Here is a 12,452-nt window from a genome sequence, read left to right as displayed (position 1 = left end):
CGCGAGTCCTGAATGGAGTCTTCAGAAGACTTTGCAAAAGCGACTAACGTGGGTATGGTGACCATAGGGACGTCCCCTGGTAGTCACGTTAATTGCTTCCGATGCGCAGTTTTCAGTTTACTGTATTTCATGAAACCTCCTGTCGACGATGGAACACACAAATTGCGTCGCGAGTCAACAATGTGGCCTCCAGATGGCTTCTCACAATGCGACCAACGTAGCAAAGATTCCTGTATGGAAATCCTCATGGGGGGCCAGTCAATTGCTTGCGATGCGCAATATTTAGTTTACTTTATTCCTTGAAGCTTCCTGTAGACGATGGAACACACAAATTGCGTCGCGAGTCCTGAATGGAGTCTTCAGAAGGCTTCCCAAAAGCGACTAACGTGGGTATGGTGACCATAGGGAAGTCCCCTGGTAGTCACGTTAATTGCTTCCGATGCGCAGTTTTCAGTTTACTGTATTTCTTGAAACCTCCTGTCGACGATGGAACACACAAATTGCGTCGCGAGTCAACAATGTGGCCTCCAGATGGCTTCTCACAATGCGACCAACGTAGCAAAGATTCCTGTATGGAAATCCTCCTGGGGGGCCAGTCAATTGCTTGCGATGCGCAATATTTAGTTTACTTTATTTCTTGAAGCTTCCTGTCGACGATGGAACACACAAATTGCGTCGCGAGTCCTGAATGGAGTCTTCAGAAGACTTCGCAAAAGCGACTAACGTGGGTATGGTGACCATAGGGACGTCCCCTGGTAGTCACGTTAATAGCTTCCGATGCGCGGTTTTCAGTTTACTGTATTTCTTGAAACCTCCTGTCGACGATGGAACACACGAATTGCGTCGCGAGTCAACAATGTGGCCTCCAGATGGCTTCTCACAATGCGACCAACGTAGCAAAGATTCCTGTATTGAAATCCTCCTGGGGGGCCAGTCAATTGCTTGCGATGCGCAATATTTAGTTTACTTTATTCCTTGAAGCTTCCTGTCGACGATGGAACACACAAATTGCGTCGCGAGTCCTGAATGGAGTCTTCAGAAGACTTCGCAAAAGCGACTAACATGGGTATGGTGACCATAGGGAAGTCCCCTGGTAGTCACGTTAATTGCTTCCGATGCGCGGTTTTCAGTTTACTGTATTTCTTGAAACCTCCTGTCGACGACGGAACACACAAATTGCGTCGCGAGTCAACAATGTGGAATCCAGATGGCTTCTCACAATGCGACCAACGTAGCAAAGATTCCTGTATGGAAATCCTCCTGGGGGGCCAGTCAATTGCTTGCGATGCGCAATATTTAGTTTACTTTATTCCTTGAAGCTTCCTGTCGACGATGGAACACACAAATTGCGTCGCGAGTCCTGAATGGAGTCTTCAGAAGACTTCGCAAAAGCGACTAACGTGGGTATGGTGACCATAGGGAAGTCCCCTGGTAGTCACGTTAATTGCTTCCGATGCGCGGTTTTCAGTTTACTGTATTTCTTGAAACTTCCTGTCGACTATGGAACACACAAATTGCGTCGCGAGTCAACAATGTGGCCTCCAGATGGCTTCTCACAAAGCGACCAACGTAGCAAAGATTCCTCTATGTAAATCCTCCTGGGGGGCCAGTCAATTGCTTGCGATGCGCAATATTTAGTTTACTTTATTTCTTGAAGCTTCCTGTCGACGATGGAACACACAAATTGCGTCGCGAGTCCTCAATGGAGTCTTCAGAAGACTTCGCAAAAGCGACTAACGTGGGTATGGTGACCATAGGGAAATCCCCGGGTAGTCACGTTAATTGCTTCCGATGCGCGGTTTTCAGTTTACTGTATTTCTTGAAACCTCCTGTCGACGATGGAACGCACAAATTGCGTCGCGAGTCAACAATGTGGCCTCCACATGGCTTCTCACAATGCGACCAACGTAGCAAAGATTCCTGTATGGAAATCCTCCTGGGGGGCCAGTCAATTGCTTGCGATGCGCAATATTTAGTTTACTTTATTCCTTGAAGCTTCCTGTCGACGATGGAACACACAAATTGCGTCGCGAGTCCTGAAAGGAGTCTTCAGAAGACTTCGCAAAAGCGACTAACGAGGGTATGGTCACCATTGGGAAGTCCCCTGGTAGTCACGTTAATTGCTTCCGATGCGCAGTTTTCAGTTTACTGTATTTCTTGAAACCTCCTGTCGACGATGGAACACACAAATTGCGTCGCGAGTCAACAATGTGGCCTCCAGATGGCTTCTCACAATGCGACCAACGTAGCAAAGATTCCTGTATGGAAATCCTCCTGGGGGGCCAGTCAATTGCTTGTGATGCGCAATATTATTTTACTTTATTCCTTGAAGCTTCCTGTCGACGATGGAACACACAAATTGCGTACGAGTCCTGAATGGAGTCTTCAGAAGACTTCGCAAAAGCGACTATCGAGGGTATATTGACCATTGGGAAGTCCCTGGTAGTCACGTTAATTGCTTCCGATGCGCAGTTTTCAGTTTACTGTATTTCTTGAAACCTCCTGTCGACGATGGAACACACAAATTGCGTCGCGAGTCAACAATGTGGCGTCCAGATGGCTTCTCACAAAGCGACCAACGTAGCAAAGATTGCTGTATGGAAATCCTCCTGGGGGGCCAGTCAATTGCTTGCGATGCGCAATATTTAGTTTACTTTATTTCTTGAAGCTTCCTGTCGACGATGGAACACACAAATTGCGTCGCGAGTCCTGAATGGAGTCTTCAGATGACTTCGCAAAAGCGACTAACGTGGGTATGGTGACTATAGGGAAGTCCCCTGGTAGTCACGTTAATTGCTTCCGATGCGCGGTTTTCATTTTACTGTATTTCTTGAAACCTCCTGTCGACGATGGAACACACAAATTGCGTCGCGAGTCAACAATGTGGCCTCCAGATGGCTTCTCACAATGCGACCAACGTAGCAAAGATTCCTGTATGGAAATCCTCCTGGGGGGCCAGTCAATTGCTTGCGATGCGCAATATTTAGTTTACTTTATTCCTTGAAGCTTCCTGTCGACGATGGAACACACAAATTGCGTCGCGAGTCCTGAATGGAGTCTTCAGAAGACTTCGCAAAAGCGACTAACGTGGGTATGGTGACCATTGGGAAGTCCCCTGGTAGTCACGTTAATTGCTTCCGATGCGCAGTTTTCAGTTTACTGTATTTCTTGAAACCTCCTGTCGACGATGGAACACACAAATTTCGTCGCGAGTCAACAATGTGGCCTCCAGATGGCTTCTCACAATGCGACCAACGTAGCAAAGATTCCTGTATGGAAATCCTCCTGGGGGCCATTCAATTGCTTGCGATGCGCAATATTTAGTTTACTTTATTCCTTGAAGCTTCCTGTCGACGATGGAACACACAAATTGCGTCGCGAGTCCTGAATGGAGTCTTCAGAAGACTTCGCAAAAGCGACTAACGAGGGTATGGTCACCATTGGGAAGTCCCCTGGTAGTCACGTTAATTGCTTCCGATGCGCAGTTTTCAGTTTACTGTATTTCTTGAAACCTCCTGTCGACGATGGAACACACAAATTTCGTCGCGAGTCAACAATGTGGCCTCCAGATGGCTTCTCACAATGCGACCAACGTAGCAAAGATTCCTGTATGGAAATCCTCCTGGGGGCCAGTCAATTGCTTGCGATGCGCAATATTTAGTTTACTTTATTCCTTGAAGCTTCCTGTCGACGATGGAACACACAAATTGCGTCGCGAGTCCTGAATGGAGTCTTCAGAAGGCTTTGCAAAAGCGACTAACGTGGGTATGGTGACCATAGGGACGTCCCCTGGTAGTCACGTTAATTGCTTCCGATGCGCAGTTTTCAGTTTACTGTATTTCATGAAACCTCCTGTCGACGATGGAACACACAAATTGCGTCGCGAGTCAACAATGTGGCCTCCAGATGGCTTCTCACAATGCGACCAACGTAGCAAAGATTCCTGTATGGAAATCCTCATGGGGGGCCAGTCAATTGCTTGCGATGCGCAATATTTAGTTTACTTTATTCCTTGAAGCTTCCTGTAGACGATGGAACACACAAATTGCGTCGCGAGTCCTGAATGGAGTCTTCAGAAGACTTCGCAAAAGCGACTAACGTGGGTATGGTGACCATAGGGAAGTCCCCTGGTAGTCACGTTAATTGCTTCCGATGCGCAGTTTTCAGTTTACTGTATTTCTTGAAACCTCCTGTCGACGATGGAACACACAAATTGCGTCGCGAGTCAACAATGTGGCCTCCAGATGGCTTCTCACAATGCGACCAACGTAGCAAAGATTCCTGTATGGAAATCCTCCTGGGGGGCCAGTCAATTGCTTGCGATGCGCAATATTTAGTTTACTTTATTTCTTGAAGCTTCCTGTCGACGATGGAACACACAAATTGCGTCGCGAGTCCTGAATGGAGTCTTCAGAAGACTTCGCAAAAGCGACTAACGTGGGTATGGTGACCATAGGGACGTCCCCTGGTAGTCACGTTAATAGCTTCCGATGCGCGGTTTGCAGTTTACTGTATTTCTTGAAACCTCCTGTCGACGATGGAACACACGAATTGCGTCGCGAGTCAACAATGTGGCCTCCAGATGGCTTCTCACAATGCGACCAACGTAGCAAAGATTCCTGTATTGAAATCCTCCTGGGGGGCCAGTCAATTGCTTGCGATGCGCAATATTTAGTTTACTTTAGTCCTTGAAGCTTCCTGTCGACGATGGAACACACAAATTGCGTCGCGAGTCCTGAATGGAGTCTTCAGAAGACTTCGCAAAAGCGACTAACATGGGTATGGTGACCATAGGGAAGTCCCCTGGTAGTCACGTTAATTGCTTCCGATGCGTGGTTTTCAGTTTACTGTATTTCTTGAAACCTCCAGTCGACGACGGAACACACAAATTGCGTCGCGAGTCAACAATGTGGCCTCCAGATGGCTTCTCACAATGCGACCAACGTAGCAAAGATTCCTGTATGGAAATCCTCCTGGGGGGCCAGTCAATTGCTTGCGATGCGCAATATTTAGTTTACTTTATTCCTTGAAGCTTCCTGTCGACGATGCAACACACAAATTGCGTCGTGAGTCCTGAATGGAGTCTTCAGAAGACTTCGCAAACGCGACTAACGTGGGTATGGTGACCATAGGGAAGTCCCCTGGTAGTCACGTTAATTGCTTCCGATGCGTGGTTTTCAGTTTACTGTATTTCTTGAAACCTCCTGTCGAAGATTGAACTCACAAATTGCGTCGCGAGTCAACAATGTGGCCTCCAGATGGCTTCTCACAATGCGACCAACGTAGCAAAGATTCCTGTATGGTAATCCTCCTGGGGGGCCAGTCAATTGCTTGCGATGCGCAATATTTAGTTTACTTTATTCCTTGAAGCTTCCTGTCGACGATGGAACACACAAATTGCGTCGCGAGTCCTGAATGGAGTCTTCAGAAGACTTCGCAAAAGCGACTAACGTGGGTATGGTGACCATAGGGAAGTCCCCTGGTAGTCACGTTAATTGCTTCCGATGCGCAGTTTTCAGTTTACTGTATTTCTTGAAACCTCCTGTCGACGATGGAACACACAAATTGCGTCGCGAGTCAACAATGTGGCCTCCAGATGGCTTCTCACAATGCGACCAACGTAGCAAAGATTCCTGTATGGAAATCCTCCTGGGGGGCCAGTCAATTGCTTGCGATGCGCAATATTTAGTTTACTTTATTCCTTGAAGCTTACTGTCGACGATGGAACACACAAATTGCGTCGCGAGTCCTGAATGGAGTCTTCAGAATACTTCGCAAAAGCGACTAACGAGGGTATAGTGACCATTGGGAAGTCCCCTGGTAGTCACGTTAATTGCTTCCGATGCGCAGTTTTCAGTTTACTGTATTTCTTGAAACCTCCTGTCGACGATGGAACACACAAATTTCGTCGCGAGTCAACAATGTGGCCTCCAGATGGCTTCTCACAATGCGACCAACGTAGCAAAGATTCCTGTATGGAAATCCTCCTGGGGGGCCAGTCAATTGCTTGCGATGCGAAATATTTAGTTCACTTTATTCCTTGAAGCTTCCTGTCGACGATGGAACACACAAATTGCGTCGCGAGTCCTGAATGGAGTCTTCAGAATACTTCGCAAAAGCGACTAACGTGGGTATGGTGACCATAGGGAAGTCCCCTGGTAGTCACGTTAATTGCTTCCGATGCGCAGTTTTCAGTTTACTGTATTTCATGAAACCTCCCGTCGACGATGGAACACACAAATTGCGTCGCGAGTCAACAATGTGGCCTCCAGATGGCTTCTCACAATGCGACCAACGTAGCAAAGATTCCTATATGGAAATCAACCTGGGGGGCCAGTCAATACCTTGCGATGCGCAATATTTAGTTTACTTTATTCCTTGAAGCTTCCTGTCGACGATGGAACACACAAATTGCGTCGCGAGTCCTGAATGGAGTCTTCAGAAGACTTCGCTAAAGCGACTAACGTGGGTATGGTGACCATTGGGAAGTCCCCTGGTAGTCACGTTAATTGCTTCCGATGCGCAGTTTTCAGTTTACTGTATTTCTTGAAACCTCCTGTCGACGATGGAACACACAAATTTCGTCGCGAGTCAACAATGTGGCCTCCAGATGGCTTCTCACAATGCGACCAACGTAGCAAAGATTCCTATATGGAAATCAACCTGGGGGGCCAGTCAATACCTTGCGATGCGCAATATTTAGTTCACTTTATTCCTTGAAGCTTCCTGTCGACGATGGAACACACAAATTGCGTACGAGTCCTGAATGGAGTCTTCAGAAGACTTCGCAAAAGCGACTATCGAGGGTATATTGACCATTGGGAAGTCCCTGGTAGTCACGTTAATTGCTTCCGATGCGCAGTTTTCAGTTTACTGTATTTCTTGAAACCTCCTGTCGACGATGGAACACACAAATTGCGTCGCGAGTCAACAATGTGGCGTCCAGATGGCTTCTCACAAAGCGACCAACGTAGCAAAGATTGCTGTATGGAAATCCTCCTGGGGGGCCAGTCAATTGCTTGCGATGCGCAATATTTAGTTTACTTTATTTCTTGAAGCTTCCTGTCGACGATGGAACACACAAATTGCGTCGCGAGTCCTGAATGGAGTCTTCAGATGACTTCGCAAAAGCGACTAACGTGGGTATGGTGACTATAGGGAAGTCCCCTGGTAGTCACGTTAATTGCTTCCGATGCGCGGTTTTCATTTTACTGTATTTCTTGAAACCTCCTGTCGACGATGGAACACACAAATTGCGTCGCGAGTCAACAATGTGGCCTCCAGATGGCTTCTCACAATGCGACCAACGTAGCAAAGATTCCTGTATGGAAATCCTCCTGGGGGGCCAGTCAATTGCTTGCGATGCGCAATATTTAGTTTACTTTATTCCTTGAAGCTTCCTGTCGACGATGGAACACACAAATTGCGTCGCGAGTCCTGAATGGAGTCTTCAGAAGACTTCGCAAAAGCGACTAACGTGGGTATGGTGACCATTGGGAAGTCCCCTGGTAGTCACGTTAATTGCTTCCGATGCGCAGTTTTCAGTTTACTGTATTTCTTGAAACCTCCTGTCGACGATGGAACACACAAATTTCGTCGCGAGTCAACAATGTGGCCTCCAGATGGCTTCTCACAATGCGACCAACGTAGCAAAGATTCCTGTATGGAAATCCTCCTGGGGGCCATTCAATTGCTTGCGATGCGCAATATTTAGTTTACTTTATTCCTTGAAGCTTCCTGTCGACGATGGAACACACAAATTGCGTCGCGAGTCCTGAATGGAGTCTTCAGAAGACTTCGCAAAAGCGACTAACGAGGGTATGGTCACCATTGGGAAGTCCCCTGGTAGTCACGTTAATTGCTTCCGATGCGCAGTTTTCAGTTTACTGTATTTCTTGAAACCTCCTGTCGACGATGGAACACACAAATTTCGTCGCGAGTCAACAATGTGGCCTCCAGATGGCTTCTCACAATGCGACCAACGTAGCAAAGATTCCTGTATGGAAATCCTCCTGGGGGCCAGTCAATTGCTTGCGATGCGCAATATTTAGTTTACTTTATTCCTTGAAGCTTCCTGTCGACGATGGAACACACAAATTGCGTCGCGAGTCCTGAATGGAGTCTTCAGAAGGCTTTGCAAAAGCGACTAACGTGGGTATGGTGACCATAGGGACGTCCCCTGGTAGTCACGTTAATTGCTTCCGATGCGCAGTTTTCAGTTTACTGTATTTCATGAAACCTCCTGTCGACGATGGAACACACAAATTGCGTCGCGAGTCAACAATGTGGCCTCCAGATGGCTTCTCACAATGCGACCAACGTAGCAAAGATTCCTGTATGGAAATCCTCATGGGGGGCCAGTCAATTGCTTGCGATGCGCAATATTTAGTTTACTTTATTCCTTGAAGCTTCCTGTAGACGATGGAACACACAAATTGCGTCGCGAGTCCTGAATGGAGTCTTCAGAAGACTTCGCAAAAGCGACTAACGTGGGTATGGTGACCATAGGGAAGTCCCCTGGTAGTCACGTTAATTGCTTCCGATGCGCAGTTTTCAGTTTACTGTATTTCTTGAAACCTCCTGTCGACGATGGAACACACAAATTGCGTCGCGAGTCAACAATGTGGCCTCCAGATGGCTTCTCACAATGCGACCAACGTAGCAAAGATTCCTGTATGGAAATCCTCCTGGGGGGCCAGTCAATTGCTTGCGATGCGCAATATTTAGTTTACTTTATTTCTTGAAGCTTCCTGTCGACGATGGAACACACAAATTGCGTCGCGAGTCCTGAATGGAGTCTTCAGAAGACTTCGCAAAAGCGACTAACGTGGGTATGGTGACCATAGGGACGTCCCCTGGTAGTCACGTTAATAGCTTCCGATGCGCGGTTTGCAGTTTACTGTATTTCTTGAAACCTCCTGTCGACGATGGAACACACGAATTGCGTCGCGAGTCAACAATGTGGCCTCCAGATGGCTTCTCACAATGCGACCAACGTAGCAAAGATTCCTGTATTGAAATCCTCCTGGGGGGCCAGTCAATTGCTTGCGATGCGCAATATTTAGTTTACTTTAGTCCTTGAAGCTTCCTGTCGACGATGGAACACACAAATTGCGTCGCGAGTCCTGAATGGAGTCTTCAGAAGACTTCGCAAAAGCGACTAACATGGGTATGGTGACCATAGGGAAGTCCCCTGGTAGTCACGTTAATTGCTTCCGATGCGTGGTTTTCAGTTTACTGTATTTCTTGAAACCTCCAGTCGACGACGGAACACACAAATTGCGTCGCGAGTCAACAATGTGGCCTCCAGATGGCTTCTCACAATGCGACCAACGTAGCAAAGATTCCTGTATGGAAATCCTCCTGGGGGGCCAGTCAATTGCTTGCGATGCGCAATATTTAGTTTACTTTATTCCTTGAAGCTTCCTGTCGACGATGCAACACACAAATTGCGTCGTGAGTCCTGAATGGAGTCTTCAGAAGACTTCGCAAACGCGACTAACGTGGGTATGGTGACCATAGGGAAGTCCCCTGGTAGTCACGTTAATTGCTTCCGATGCGTGGTTTTCAGTTTACTGTATTTCTTGAAACCTCCTGTCGAAGATTGAACTCACAAATTGCGTCGCGAGTCAACAATGTGGCCTCCAGATGGCTTCTCACAATGCGACCAACGTAGCAAAGATTCCTGTATGGTAATCCTCCTGGGGGGCCAGTCAATTGCTTGCGATGCGCAATATTTAGTTTACTTTATTCCTTGAAGCTTCCTGTCGACGATGGAACACACAAATTGCGTCGCGAGTCCTGAATGGAGTCTTCAGAAGACTTCGCAAAAGCGACTAACGTGGGTATGGTGACCATAGGGAAGTCCCCTGGTAGTCACGTTAATTGCTTCCGATGCGCAGTTTTCAGTTTACTGTATTTCTTGAAACCTCCTGTCGACGATGGAACACACAAATTGCGTCGCGAGTCAACAATGTGGCCTCCAGATGGCTTCTCACAATGCGACCAACGTAGCAAAGATTCCTGTATGGAAATCCTCCTGGGGGGCCAGTCAATTGCTTGCGATGCGCAATATTTAGTTTACTTTATTCCTTGAAGCTTACTGTCGACGATGGAACACACAAATTGCGTCGCGAGTCCTGAATGGAGTCTTCAGAATACTTCGCAAAAGCGACTAACGAGGGTATAGTGACCATTGGGAAGTCCCCTGGTAGTCACGTTAATTGCTTCCGATGCGCAGTTTTCAGTTTACTGTATTTCTTGAAACCTCCTGTCGACGATGGAACACACAAATTTCGTCGCGAGTCAACAATGTGGCCTCCAGATGGCTTCTCACAATGCGACCAACGTAGCAAAGATTCCTGTATGGAAATCCTCCTGGGGGGCCAGTCAATTGCTTGCGATGCGAAATATTTAGTTCACTTTATTCCTTGAAGCTTCCTGTCGACGATGGAACACACAAATTGCGTCGCGAGTCCTGAATGGAGTCTTCAGAATACTTCGCAAAAGCGACTAACGTGGGTATGGTGACCATAGGGAAGTCCCCTGGTAGTCACGTTAATTGCTTCCGATGCGCAGTTTTCAGTTTACTGTATTTCATGAAACCTCCCGTCGACGATGGAACACACAAATTGCGTCGCGAGTCAACAATGTGGCCTCCAGATGGCTTCTCACAATGCGACCAACGTAGCAAAGATTCCTATATGGAAATCAACCTGGGGGGCCAGTCAATACCTTGCGATGCGCAATATTTAGTTTACTTTATTCCTTGAAGCTTCCTGTCGACGATGGAACACACAAATTGCGTCGCGAGTCCTGAATGGAGTCTTCAGAAGACTTCGCTAAAGCGACTAACGTGGGTATGGTGACCATTGGGAAGTCCCCTGGTAGTCACGTTAATTGCTTCCGATGCGCAGTTTTCAGTTTACTGTATTTCTTGAAACCTCCTGTCGACGATGGAACACACAAATTTCGTCGCGAGTCAACAATGTGGCCTCCAGATGGCTTCTCACAATGCGACCAACGTAGCAAAGATTCCTGTATGGAAATCCTCCTGGGGGCCAGTCAATTGCTTGCGATGCGCAATATTTAGTTTACTTTATTCCTTGAAGCTTCCTGTCGACGATGGAACACACAAATTGCGTCGCGAGTCCTGAATGGAGTCTTCAGAAGACTTTGCAAAAGCGACTAACGTGGGTATGGTGACCATAGGGACGTCCCCTGGTAGTCACGTTAATTGCTTCCGATGCGCAGTTTTCAGTTTACTGTATTTCATGAAACCTCCTGTCGACGATGGAACACACAAATTGCGTCGCGATTCAACAATGTGGCCTCCAGATGGCTTCTCACAATGCGACCAACGTAGCAAAGATTGCTGTATGGAAATCCTCATGGGGGGCCAGTCAATTGCTTGCGATGCGCAATATTTAGTTTACTTTATTCCTTGAAGCTTCCTGTAGACGATGGAACACACAAATTGCGTCGCGAGTCCTGAATGGAGTCTTCAGAAGACTTCGCAAAAGCGACTAACGTGGGTATGGTGACCATAGGGAAGTCCCCTGGTAGTCACGTTAATTGCTTCCGATGCGCAGTTTTCAGTTTACTGTATTTCTTGAAACCTCCTGTCGACGATGGAACACACAAATTGCGTCGCGAGTCAACAATGTGGCCTCCAGATGGCTTCTCACAATGCGACCAACGTAGCAAAGATTCCTGTATGGAAATCCTCCTGGGGGGCCAGTCAATTGCTTGCGATGCGCAATATTTAGTTTACTTTATTTCTTGAAGCTTCCTGTCGACGATGGAACACACAAATTGCGTCGCGAGTCCTGAATGGAGTCTTCAGAAGACTTCGCAAAAGCGACTAACGTGGGTATGGTGACCATAGGGACGTCCCCTGGTAGTCACGTTAATAGCTTCCGATGCGCGGTTTTCAGTTTACTGTATTTCTTGAAACCTCCTGTCGACGATGGAACACACGAATTGCGTCGCGAGTCAACAATGTGGCCTCCAGATGGCTTCTCACAATGCGACCAACGTAGCAAAGATTCCTGTATTGAAATCCTCCTGGGGGGCCAGTCAATTGCTTGCGATGCGCAATATTTAGTTTACTTTATTCCTTGAAGCTCCCTGTCGACGATGAAACACACAAATTGCGTCGCGAGTCCTGAATGGAGTCTTCAGAAGACTTCGCAAAAGCGACTAACATGGGTATGGTGACCATAGGGAAGTCCCCTGGTAGTCACGTTAATTGCTTCCGATGCGCGGTTTTCAGTTTACTGTATTTCTTGAAACCTCCTGTCGACGACGGAACACACAAATTGCGTCGCGAGTCAACAATGTGGCCTCCAGATGGCTTCTCACAATGCGACCAACGTAGCAAAGATTCCTGTATGGAAATCCTCCTGGGGGGCCAGTCAATTGCTTGCGATGCGCAATATTTAGTTTACTTT

The sequence above is a fragment of the Schistocerca nitens genome, chromosome 4 (genome assembly GCF_023898315.1).
Source record: "Schistocerca nitens isolate TAMUIC-IGC-003100 chromosome 4, iqSchNite1.1, whole genome shotgun sequence".
NCBI lineage: Eukaryota > Metazoa > Arthropoda > Insecta > Orthoptera > Acrididae > Schistocerca > Schistocerca nitens.
This window is presented reverse-complemented; position numbering follows the sequence as displayed.